General features: G+C 36.2%; 1 long non-coding RNA gene across 1 annotated transcript; it reads left to right on the top strand.

The window, feature by feature from the left end:
• Positions 1–553: 553 nt before the first annotated feature.
• Positions 554–2,358, top strand: LOC120579325 (uncharacterized). Its single transcript, XR_005645119.1, has 2 exons — positions 554–1,894; positions 1,976–2,358. It is a non-coding gene; the product is annotated as an uncharacterized lncRNA (long non-coding RNA).
• The last annotated feature ends 9,822 nt before the right edge of the window (positions 2,359–12,180 follow it).

Here is a 12,180-nt window from a genome sequence, read left to right as displayed (position 1 = left end):
GCATAATTTTTTTTAGGGATTAAATTAAGTTTTACGATTATTTTGAGAGATTAAAATTGGACTTCACTAATAAAAATAAATTATAAATAATAAAAATTGATGTAACAATATGAAGTGGAAGAAATTGTGAGATAAAAAATCAAACCAATCAGCTAGGGAAAAATTAGACCAATCAATGAGCTAGGGAAAAAAAAACTCATAAAAATTTAAATTTATAAGCCTCATAAAATAAGTAAAGATATGATGTGGAAGAATTTGTGAGATGAAATATCAAACCACTCAGCTAGAAAAAATAACAAACCAATCGATGCTCCTATAATACGATAACAATGACTTTAAAGTCAATCTACATGTACAACCACAGCTTTTTAGCCAATGTAACGTTGAAAGATTCAAAAAAGTCGGTATTCGTAATGGATGAACCAAAAATGAATGATGCTTGTTAGAATGATCTCCCACAATGTAATCCACATTAAATCTTAAGAGAAATAGTTTTGTCATCCATTACGGTCCTATTTAGTTTTGATGATTAGTTTGTTTAGTTGAAAGCAAAGGATATCTTATTCAGCCATGGTGCGATGGGGTAGTAGTTCTGTTGAGGCGTCCTGAGATTTTTTTCGCAGGTTCTTTCAGCCATGTGTTGGCTGTATGTGTTTTGATCAAGAATATTGTTTTGGTATGTTTTGCGGTTGTTCACTACGTACTAGTGTTGTTGTTTGGGGTGCTCTTGTTTGTCTTTGTTTTGAGCCACTTGAGATTTCTTGCTCATTAGCATTCTTTGTTTAGAATTTGTATTTTGTGTTTGTTTCTATTTTATATTTTCTATTTAAAAGAATGCAATTTGAACTTGCAATAAAAAGAGAGTAACGTTAAGGCTATTTGTGATAAAAGAGTCTTTAAGAAAAAGGCTATTTGTGATAAAAAGAAAAACAATAAAAAAATGTAGTGTTTTTAGTGTGCCTATTATGTTGTGATTAGACATGCTTATTGTTCAAATCTCCTACGTAAGATAAGCTTATAGTGACATCATGTGTTATTGTATGATATATGGTACCCTCAATTGCATATATATGATCCTGCATAAGCCACACATAAAATATTTAATAATGATTCTTAAAAATTGATGCCCCTGATGGCTTACAAAACGTTCACAGTCATTATTTAGCACTTTAAATTCTCGTTCAATGAAATGCAAACTGTGAAGTAACTTAGGACATACACTAAATTTTGATGTTGCAGCTACTGCCTGAATGTTATATATTATCCTATAAGAAGTCTATATATAGGATCTGCAACTGACAAGAGCAGCCTGCTATAATATGAAGATGATAATGCATTTTGTCATACTAATCCAACCAGCTTGATTTAATATGACATGAACAGATCCTATAATGCATTTTATCTTGTATTTCATTGTTGAATTTCTCTATTTGTCATTCTTTTGCTTGTCGAGTGGTCCTGGGTTTTCCTTTCATTTCTACAGCTTTTGTAAAATTGTGTTGGTTGCCATAATTAGTGAGTTGTTGGTTTGGAACTAAAAAATTCTTTGTAAAAAAGTAAGTATTTTTATACATGTCTGCTATATTCTTTCTCGTTTTCACATTTTATCTTTGTTGTATTTTATATGTCAATGAACCTGCCGATGAAAAGTTGTCTAATTTTCAAGTAACACATCACATTTTGATCACCACAATCAAGAATGTGAAATTAGAGATGTTGAGGATGATCCTTTCTTTAACACATCACATTTGCCTGAGGTTGAACTTACATATAAAATTCCCGATACGAGAAACGATCACAATGGTGGGATTTGGATCAATCAATCATTTTGGGTAAATAAAAAACTGAAAACTTTGAATCTAATTACAATGAAGGGGAAAAAGCCAATTTGCAAGTATGAAATATTAATTTTTTTAATTCTTTTATTGTTTGAGTCTCGTTGTTATTGATTCTTAATGCCTGCATGCATGTACAGGATGATATAGATGAGGAATTTCAAGAGGAAGACGTAGATGATGAATTTCTTAAGGATGAATTTCTTGAGGACAACTTAAGTGATGAATTTCAGGAGGATGATATAGATGATGAATTTCAAGAGGATGACCTGGATGATGAATTTGAAGTGGACGATTTGGCTGATGAATTACAAGATAAACTTGAATGATCGAGTTGGATGGTGTTTTATTTTGGATTGTAGTTAAACCACTAAACTTGTCCGAACTATAGTTTTGTTATTTTGCTAGGCTTATACTTCGAAGCATTAAACTTATCAAGTAATGTTTGACATTTTGATTACTATTATGTCTTGAATTAATGTTTGAACTATTTTATTATATTACATCTTTTGTGGTTGTATTGTTATCTTGTTTGAGTTATAATTCACAATTTTAATATTGTCTTTAAGCTATAGTTACATTTCTAAAATAATTGGAAAATTCTAAAATTTTACAAGGACACTCTAAAAATGTTTCCTGTAAGCTATGGGGACGTTTTTATGATTTTTTAAAGATTCAAATTTAAGGCAACGATTATTAATTGAAGCAACCTATGGGAACATTTAAAAATGTCCCCTCAGAATCCCCAAAAAATCGTCCCCTATTCCTAAGGTTTAGGCGACGTTTTCAAAAACTGTGCCCAAAGAACATGAAAAAACGTCCCCATAGACTATAGGCGACGCTCGTATAGGAGACGTCCGGAAAACGTCCCCTATACCTTTAGGGGACGTTTTTCATAGTTCTGGCAACATTTTTCGATTGTTGTTAAAAAGGATAAATGGTGTAGTGGTAATGTCGAAAGAGAGAGAGAGATTAATTTGGTTTGATTGAAGAACCAAGTTGACACAATCTATTTTTCATTGATACTAAATTGCTTAATTTGTCAGGGATCAAATTAAATTTTACGATTTTTTTCACAAATTAAAATTTGACTTCATTCTTAAAAATAAACTATAAATCATAAAAATTAAAGTAACAATATGAAGGGGAAGAAATTGTGAGATGATAAATCAAACCAATCAGTTAGGAAGAAAAAATTAAACGAACCAATGAGCTGTAGAAAAGTCATAAGTCGATGGGCTAGGAGAAAAAACTCATAAGTCAATGTGGATGTACAACCACAATTTTTAGCCAAAATAATCTTGAAAGAGTTGGAAAAGTCATTATAATGTAGATGATTTAGAAAATGAACGATGCTTATTACAATATTCTCAAAATAAATCAGTATTAATTTTTTTGAGGGAATTTTTTTTCATTTATTATAGTTCTATCCAATTCAATATATTAGTTTTTGTAGTTCCATGCAGAAGAGATTCAGTTTACACCTATAAAAATGATATTGTAATGTTAAAGACGAAATAGTCATCATAACGTAACAAATAGGGTAGAAAATAAATAATTCTTATTAGAATGGCAAATAGAGAGACAAGACTATTTGTCCCAAAAAAAAAAAAAGACAAGGACTAATTTGTTTTTTTGTTACTTAGACAATGACTATATAGAGAGACTAATACGACTCTTTCTATATTCTTGTGACCTTAGATCAATTGGTATGGAGAATGGATAATAATATGTAAGGTTCTGGGTTCGACTCTTTTTATGATTTTAAAAAAATTTTAAAATTAACGAATATATGGACCTACTAGGAAAAATCACAACCAACATACCTTTTTTAAAGAATCGGCTTTTTATGTTTTTTTTTTTATCGGAATAGATTTTTCATGATACAAGAAAATTGTTCCTCTTATTCAATATTCATCAACCTTTTTTTTTTTTGATAAATAATATTCATCAAACTAAAAAATTGAAAACCAGAAATAAAATATTTCAAACTCATTTAAAAAAACAATACTTATTCTTTGTGCACTCCTTCGTCTTTTCTTTCTTTCGTCTATTCTCAATTTTTTTCAAACCACAATTTTTTTAACCTCTAGTTTTTTTGGCAGTTGCTTAATACACTTCACATTATATATGTTGAGGTCGTGTTTCTGTTGGAATTGACTTCAAATTAGTGGTTTAGGAGAACAGAGGAATCGTGTCACGATTTTGCAGTCGTGACACGATCAGGGAGGCAGTGAGCTAAGTTTGCTGGAAGCAAAATCGTGGCACGATCTTGGGAAATCGTGACACGATTCAGAAACTTGCTGGTTAAGTATCTCTGATAAGGACTGGTCAACTTGGGGACCGTTGCAGATCGTGACACGATCTAGGGAAATCGTGGCACGATTTCCTCAGGACAGGACTAGTATTTAAAGTGTTCTTGTGCTCTTTTGAAGGTAACCTTAAGAGACAACCTTAAGACAACCTTGAGAGGTTGGAAGAGAGATAACTTGGAGATCAAAGAGGGGATCCTTTGGGGTGTGTTCCTTTGATGAGAGTGTATCTTAGGTTGGGAAAACAACATTGTAATCACCTTGGGATTATGGGTTCATAGTGTGAGGTTGGGAAATTACCAAAGGGTAGGTCTAGGGTTTTGTCTTGTGTAAAGCTTGATAAGCTAGATTCTTGTAACTCTTTTGTAACACATTCACATATTGGATTGGAGAGCTGCTCTCTCCCCCAGATTAGGCCACATTGGCTGAACTGGGTCAACAATCTTGCTCGGTGTTTTGTTCGTTTTCGTTTATCGTTTTATCTTGTATGCTTGTTAACTCTTAGTGTGGTTGTGCTACACATTAGGCTTAGGCTGTTTTGTTGTTGTTAGCTTGGAAGCCATTTGCTCTCATAGATTATCTCTATCACTTGCTCCACACATCATTGATTTATTCTCATTGGTGTGAAGGTTCATTAGTTGAGCCGGATTCACAACAATTGGCGCCCACCGTGGGGCATAGGCGTGATTGATAGGAAGTATCATGGGGTCAAAGTGGGACATCGAGAAGTTCACCGGAAGTAATGATTTCGGGTTATGGAAGGTTAAGATGCAAGCGGTATTGACACAACAAAAGTGTGTAGAAGCATTGAAGGGTGAAGCGGCGATGCCGGCAACCTTGACACAAGAGGAGAAGCGTGAGATGGTAGACAAGGCAAAGAGTGCTATTGTCTTATGTCTCGGAGATAAGGTCTTAAGGGATGTCGCGAGGGAAGCTACCGCGGCATCGATGTGGGCAAAGTTAGAGTCATTATATATGACGAAATCTTTGGCTCATAGGCAACTCTTGAAGCAACAACTCTATTCATTTAAGATGGTGGAGTCTAAATCGATCTCGGAGCAACTAACGGAGTTTAACAAGATTCTTGATGATTTGGCCAACATTGAGGTTAACATGGAAGATGAGGATAAGGCTTTGTTGTTACTTTGTTCATTACCAAAGTCCTTTGAGCATTTCAAGGATACCATCCTTTATGGTAAGGAGGGCACTACTACTTTGGAGGAGGTCCAAGCGGCTTTGAGAACCAAAGAATTGACCAAGTTCAAGGACATGAGGGTTGATGAAGGTAGTGAAGGCTTGAATGTTACAAGAGGGAGGAATGAGCATAGAGGAAAAGGCAAAGGGAAATCAAGATCCAAGTCTAGGTCCAAGGGCTTTGACAAATCAAAGTATAAATGCTTTCTTTGTCACAAGCAAGGTCATTTCAAGAAAGATTGTCCGGATAAGGGGGGCGATGGTAGTCCTTCGGTTCAAGTTGCGGAGGCTTCGAATGAAGAAGGTTATGAGAGTGCGGGTGCACTAGTGGTAACAAGTTGGGAACCGGAGAAGAGTTAGGTTTTGGACTCGGGATGCTCTTATCACATGAGCCCTAGAAAGGAATATTTTGAGACTTTGATTCTAAAAGAAGGAGGAGTTGTTCGACTCGGAAATAACAAAGCTTGCAAAGTCCAAGGCATGGGAAACGTTCGTCTAAAGATGTTTGATGGCCGTGAATTCCTTTTAAGGGATGTGAGGTATGTTCCCGAACTTAAGCGAAATTTAATTTCCATAAGCATGTTTGATAATCTAGGTTATTGCACTAGAATAGAGCATGGGGTTTGTAAAATTTCGCATGGTGCATTGATTACGGTAAAGGGGTCTAGAATGAATGGTTTATACATTTTAGATGGTTCCATAGTAATTGGTAATGCATCGGTAGCTAGTGTTGCATCTCATAATAATTCTGAATTGTGGCATTTGAGATTGGGGCATGTTAGTGAGAGGGGTTTAGTTGAACTAGCTAAACAAGGTTTGCTAGGGAAAGATAAATTGGACAAGCTAGAATTTTGTGAACATTGCATACTAGGCAAACAACATAGGGTGAAGTTTGGAAGTGGCATGCATCATTCTAGTAGACCTTTTGAGTATGTGCATTCGGATCTTTGGGGTCCTTCTAAGACTCCTACTCATGGGGGAGGTTCCTATTTTCTTTCTATCATTGATGATTATTCTAGGAGAGTGTGGGTCTTTGTTTTGAAAAACAAAAGTGACACCTTTGAAAAGTTCAAAGAATGGCACACTCTCATAGAAAATCAAATGGGAACTAAACTAAAAGGTTTAAGAACTGACAATGGCCTGGAGTTTGTTTCAGAGCAGTTTAATGAGTTTTGCAGGTTGAAAGGAATCAAGAGGCATAGAACCGTACCAAGAACACCTCAACAAAATGGTCTTGCGGAACGCATGAATAGGACTCTTTTGGAGCGTGTGAGGTGTATGATTCTAGGAGCTGGGTTACCTAAGAGTTTCTGGGGTGAAGCCGTGACAACGGCTGCTTATTTGATCAATAGATGTCCATCAACGGGAATAGACTTCAAGACACCTATGGAGGTATGGAGTGGGAAACCGGCAGATTACTCCTCTTTGAAGGTTTTCGGAGCTTTGGCATATGCGCATATCAAGCAAGACAAGCTTGAGCCTAGAGCTTTGAAATGTGTCTTCATTGGTTATCCGGAAGGTGTGAAGGGATACAAGTTGTGGAAATTGGAATCTAGTGGAAGATCAAGAGTCTTGATAAGTAGGGATGTTACCTTCGATGAGACCCGGATGGGGATGAAGTGTAAAGACTTAGAGACTCAAGTACCGGAAACTATGGTGGAGAGAACTCAGTTTGAGGTGGAGCTTCCAAATGAAGAAGAAGAAGATGTAGAAGATGAAGCTTCAACATCGGATACAAGTGGAACTCAACCGGTAGTGGATCCTGAGTATCTATTGGCAAGAGATAGAGAAAGAAGGACCATTACGGCTCCTAAGAGATTCGGTTATGCGGACTTGGTGTGTTTTGCTCTAAATGCGGCGGAGGATGTGCAAGACTCGGAGCCTAGAAACTTCAAGGAGACATTTGAGAGCAAAGAGAGCAAGTATTGGTTGAAGGCGGTGAATGAAGAAATGGATTCATTGGAAAGGAACCAAACTTGGAAACTTGTGAAGCTACCTAATCACCAAAGGGTAGTTGGATGCAAGTGGATCTTCAAGAAAAAGGATGGCATTCCGGGTGTTGAAGGTCCAAGGTACAAAGCAAGACTTGTGGCAAAGGGTTTCACTCAAGTGGAGGGGATCGACTACAACGAGATCTTTTCACCGGTGGTGAAACATTGTTCCATAAGGATACTTATGGCTATAGTGAATCAATTCAATCTTGAGTTGGAACAAATGGATGTGAAGACCGCTTTCTTACATGGTGACCTTGAAGAGACAATCTACATGGAGCAACCAGAAGGTTTTGTAGAGGACAAGTCTAAGGTGTGTCTTTTGAAGAAATCTTTGTATGGGTTGAAGCAAAGCACTAGGCAATGGTATCGTCGGTTTGATGAGTTTCTTTTGAAGACCGGTTTTGTGAGAAGCGGATATGATTCTTGTGTGTACATGTTGAAGAAGAACGAGAAAGTCATTCTCTATCTTCTTTTATATGTGGATGATATCTTGATGGCAAGCTCTAGCAAGGATGAGATTATGAAGCTCAAGGAGAGACTAAATGGTGAATTTGAGATGAAGGATCTTGGTCCGGCGAAGAGAGTTCTTGGGATAGATATCAAGAGGAATCGTGACAAGGGCGAACTTTTCTTATCTCAACTCGGTTATTTGAAGAAGGTGGTGGAGCGGTTTAGAATGTCAAACTCTAAAACCGTGAGCACTCCCTTGGGTCACCACACAAAGTTGTCCATACAACAATGTCCTCAATCCGAGGATGAGAAGCAATTGATGGAAGGTACTCCCTATGCAAGTGGGGTTGGAAGCATCATGTATGGAATGGTTTGTAGTAGGCCGGACTTGGCTTATGCGGTTAGCATTGTGAGTCGGTTTATGGCAAATCCGGGAATTGTGCATTGGCAAGCTTTGAAGTGGGTTTTGAGGTATTTGAATGGGTCGTTGAAGGGCGGTTTGAAGTACACAAGGGCAGCTCAAGATGAAGACGCTTTGGAGGGGTATGTTGATGCGGATTATGCGGGCAACGTAGACACTAGGAAATCCTTGTCGGGTTTTGTGTTTACTCTCTATGGCACGGCGATTAGTTGGAAGGCAAATCAACAATTCGTGGTGGCATTATCTACAACTCAAGCGGAGTACATCGCACTTGTTGAAGGTGTGAAGGAGGCCATATGGTTGAAAGGGATGATTGGTGAGTTAGGAATTACTCAAGAATGTGTGAAGATACATTGTGATAGTCAAAGTGCCATTCACTTGGCAAATCATCAAGTGTATCATGAAAGGACAAAGCACATTGACATTCGCCTGCACTTTGTTAGAGACATGATTGAATCAAAAGAGATTGTGGTTGAGAAAGTGGCATCGGAGGAGAATCCGGCGGATGTGTTCACCAAGTCATTGCCTCGATCAAGATTCAAGCATTGCTTGGACTTGATCAAGTTTGTCGAATAGTAATTCCCTTTTGGAGAGAGCAGCATGGTGGTTGATGGTTAAATTGACATCACCACCAAATTAGAAGTCAAGGTGGAGAAATGTTGGAATTGACTTCAAATTAGTGGTTTGGGAGAACAGAGGAATCGTGTCACGATTTTGCAGTCGTGACACGATCAGGGAGGCAGTGAGCTAAGTTTGCTGGAAGCAAAATCGTGGCACGATCTTGGGAAATCGTGACACGATTCAGAAACTTGCTGGTTAAGTATCTCTGATAAGGACTGGTCAACTTGGGGACCGTTGCAGATCGTGACACGATCTAGGGAAATCGTGGCACGATTTCCTCAGGACAGGACTAGTATTTAAAGTGTTCTTGTGCTCTTTTGAAGGTAACCTTAAGAGACAACCTTAAGACAACCTTGAGAGGTTGGAAGAGAGATAACTTGGAGATCAAAGAGGGGATCCTTTGGGGTGTGTTCCTTTGATGAGAGTGTATCTTAGGTTGGGAAAACAACATTGTAATCACCTTGGGATTATGGGTTCATAGTGTGAGGTTGGGAAATTACCAAAGGGTAGGTCTAGGGTTTTGTCTTGTGTAAAGCTTGATAAGCTAGATTCTTGTAACTCTTTTGTAACACATTCACATATTGGATTGGAGAGCTGCTCTCTCCCCCAGATTAGGCCACATTGGCTGAACTGGGTCAACAATCTTGCTCGGTGTTTTGTTCGTTTTCGTTTATCGTTTTATCTTGTATGCTTGTTAACTCTTAGTGTGGTTGTGCTACACATTAGGCTTAGGCTGTTTTGTTGTTGTTAGCTTGGAAGCCATTTGCTCTCATAGATTATCTCTATCACTTGCTCCACACATCATTGATTTATTCTCATTGGTGTGAAGGTTCATTAGTTGAGCCGGATTCACAACAGTTTCGAACCCTAAAATTCTCGCTGATTCATATTAGAGGTGCCTCAACAAGTGAATTTCTTGTCACTAGACTAATTGATTTTAAAATAAAATTTTGACTTTACTCTTAAAAATGAATCATAAATCGTATAAAATAAGTATAGATATGATGTGAAAAATTTGTGAGATGAAAAATAAAACCAATCAGGTAGTAAAAATAGGAAATCAATCAATGCTCCTATAATACGATAACAATGACTTTCAAGTCAATGTACATGTACGACCACAACTTTTTAGCCAATGTAATGTTGAAAGATTAAAGAAATCATTATAATGTAATGGATGAGCAAAAAATGAATGAAGCATATTAGAATGACCCATCGAAATGCATGAGTCAACTTTAAGTTTGATCTCTTTTTCGAATTGGCCTTTTAAGTATTTTTTATTCGAATAAATTTTTAATGACACATTCTCTTTTTCAATTTAGAAGAGTAGTATATTTTTTTCTTCTTTTGTCATTACAACTCTGATTAACTCTACAGCATGATATTATTACAAAACTAATAAGTTAAGTTGATTTGACCACTACAAAATCTCAATTGAGTTAGTTCAATGATCATTATGGCTTGAGATTAAATGGCCTACTTAATAATTCACGCACTAGATTCTTCTTGCCTTGTTATGTTTTTTTTTTTCTCTTCATGAATAGGAGGAAAACACAAAAACAACTTCATCAATACCATCATCACCATGGATGATTCTTCAATAAAATTACCATGATGATTCTTCACCCTTTTTATTTCTTTTGTAATTCTGCAGATCCTAAAATTCATTTTTTAACAACCCTATTCAATTTCAATCCCTTATTTTTAAGGTTAACAACAACTGTGACTCACGACTGCAACCTATGGTGGTTTCTGCGACCCTTTGGGCGGAAAGAAGAAACGTTGGGGCGTCCATACTTCAAGGCCGACAACAACCACCGTCTCCACCGTCGCCGGTGTTTTTGACTTGATTTGTCTCCGCCGCGGTTTCCGACTTCGGTTGTTCCAAGAAAACATTAAAATCTTTTTTGTATGGGTATCATGTAATCTTTTGTTTTACAACTTCTTGGATTTGTTTTGATTTGGCATTGGATTTAGGTGCCGGTTGTTTGTAACAGATGAATTGAAAATAGAAAAAGAGAAGGGAATATAAAAAGAGAAGGGAATATAAGAAAATTGACTTATCAAAAGAAGAATAAAATTGACTTATTAAAAGAAGGAACTCATAAAAAATGTATTGATCTCAACAACAAAAGCTCTACAAACTCATGCCATAACTATCTGATACATCTCAAAATGGTTGGCTATTAAATGTTATTGATAAGCAGACTGCACAACATTTGTATGTATCACGTGGTCTTATCATCAACTAAGATTTAGAAATCTATGCACCTGACCACCCTAAAACTAAGCATTGAATTATCAAGAAACACCATGAAGGACTTGAAAAGATTAGGCAACAATATGGTTTTAGTCCCTGCAAATATGTTTCGTTTTGGTTTTAGTCCCTGGTAAAAAAAAAATTTGTTTTTGGTCCCAGCAAAAAAATTTTGCAAGGACCTTTTTTAAAAACAACAAATTTTGTAGGGACCAAAAACTACAAAATTGGTTCAGTTATAATGTGCCACGTATGCAAATCATCACAAAAGTGGGGTCAGAGACTATTTTCAAAAACAAAAAATTTTGCAGGGACCAAAAACAAATTTTTTTTTTACCAGGGACTAAAACCAAAAAGAGGCATATTTGCAGGGACTAAAACCATATTTTAGCCAAAAGATTATATATAGCTTTTTATAATGACATCGTATGGTAAAAATAAATGTCCCGAAACACAATGAAGAATTTTACACAATATTCTGCAGCAATATATAAATGTCATGGTTCTTTGTAGTCCATATCCATGGTTGATGAGCACTATTCCTCTCCATAATCCATCTGCAAGTACATCAAAAATAGAAATTTACTCAAAGGTTATATCAACAAAAAGCAGCAGTAATAATAGTCGTCGGAATATAGACTGTTAACATAAAGAGCGGGAACACTCAAGTGGAGTATTTTTTTTTTGGTTACATACACTCAAGTGGAGTATGAATATACGAAGATAGAGAATAATATTTTCATATTTTACACAAATAAATATTAATTTACTGAATGATTAGTAAATTCATATCTTTTATTAAATCTATATATTAATCCAAAAACATTTATAATAAGTGAAAACAATGCCATTTTGATAAACTACCTAAATGCTTCTTTCAAAAGTGTTGCAATACATTCTTCTTTTAGTTTGCTACTATATATTGAAGGACATATGACAATAAGATAAACCAATTAAAGAAAAATCTGCAACACACATTCAAACCTAGACTACTCATAGAAGCTTACTTCTTTGAATTTTGAAATGTACTAACAATTGTCCAACCTTTTTTTTTATGAAAGAATTGTACAACCTTATAAGCAAGCAAACAATTGGC

Source organism: Medicago truncatula, chromosome 3 (assembly GCF_003473485.1).
Source record: "Medicago truncatula cultivar Jemalong A17 chromosome 3, MtrunA17r5.0-ANR, whole genome shotgun sequence".
In the NCBI taxonomy this organism is placed as follows: Eukaryota; Viridiplantae; Streptophyta; class Magnoliopsida; order Fabales; family Fabaceae; genus Medicago; species Medicago truncatula.
This window is presented reverse-complemented; position numbering and strand designations above follow the sequence as displayed.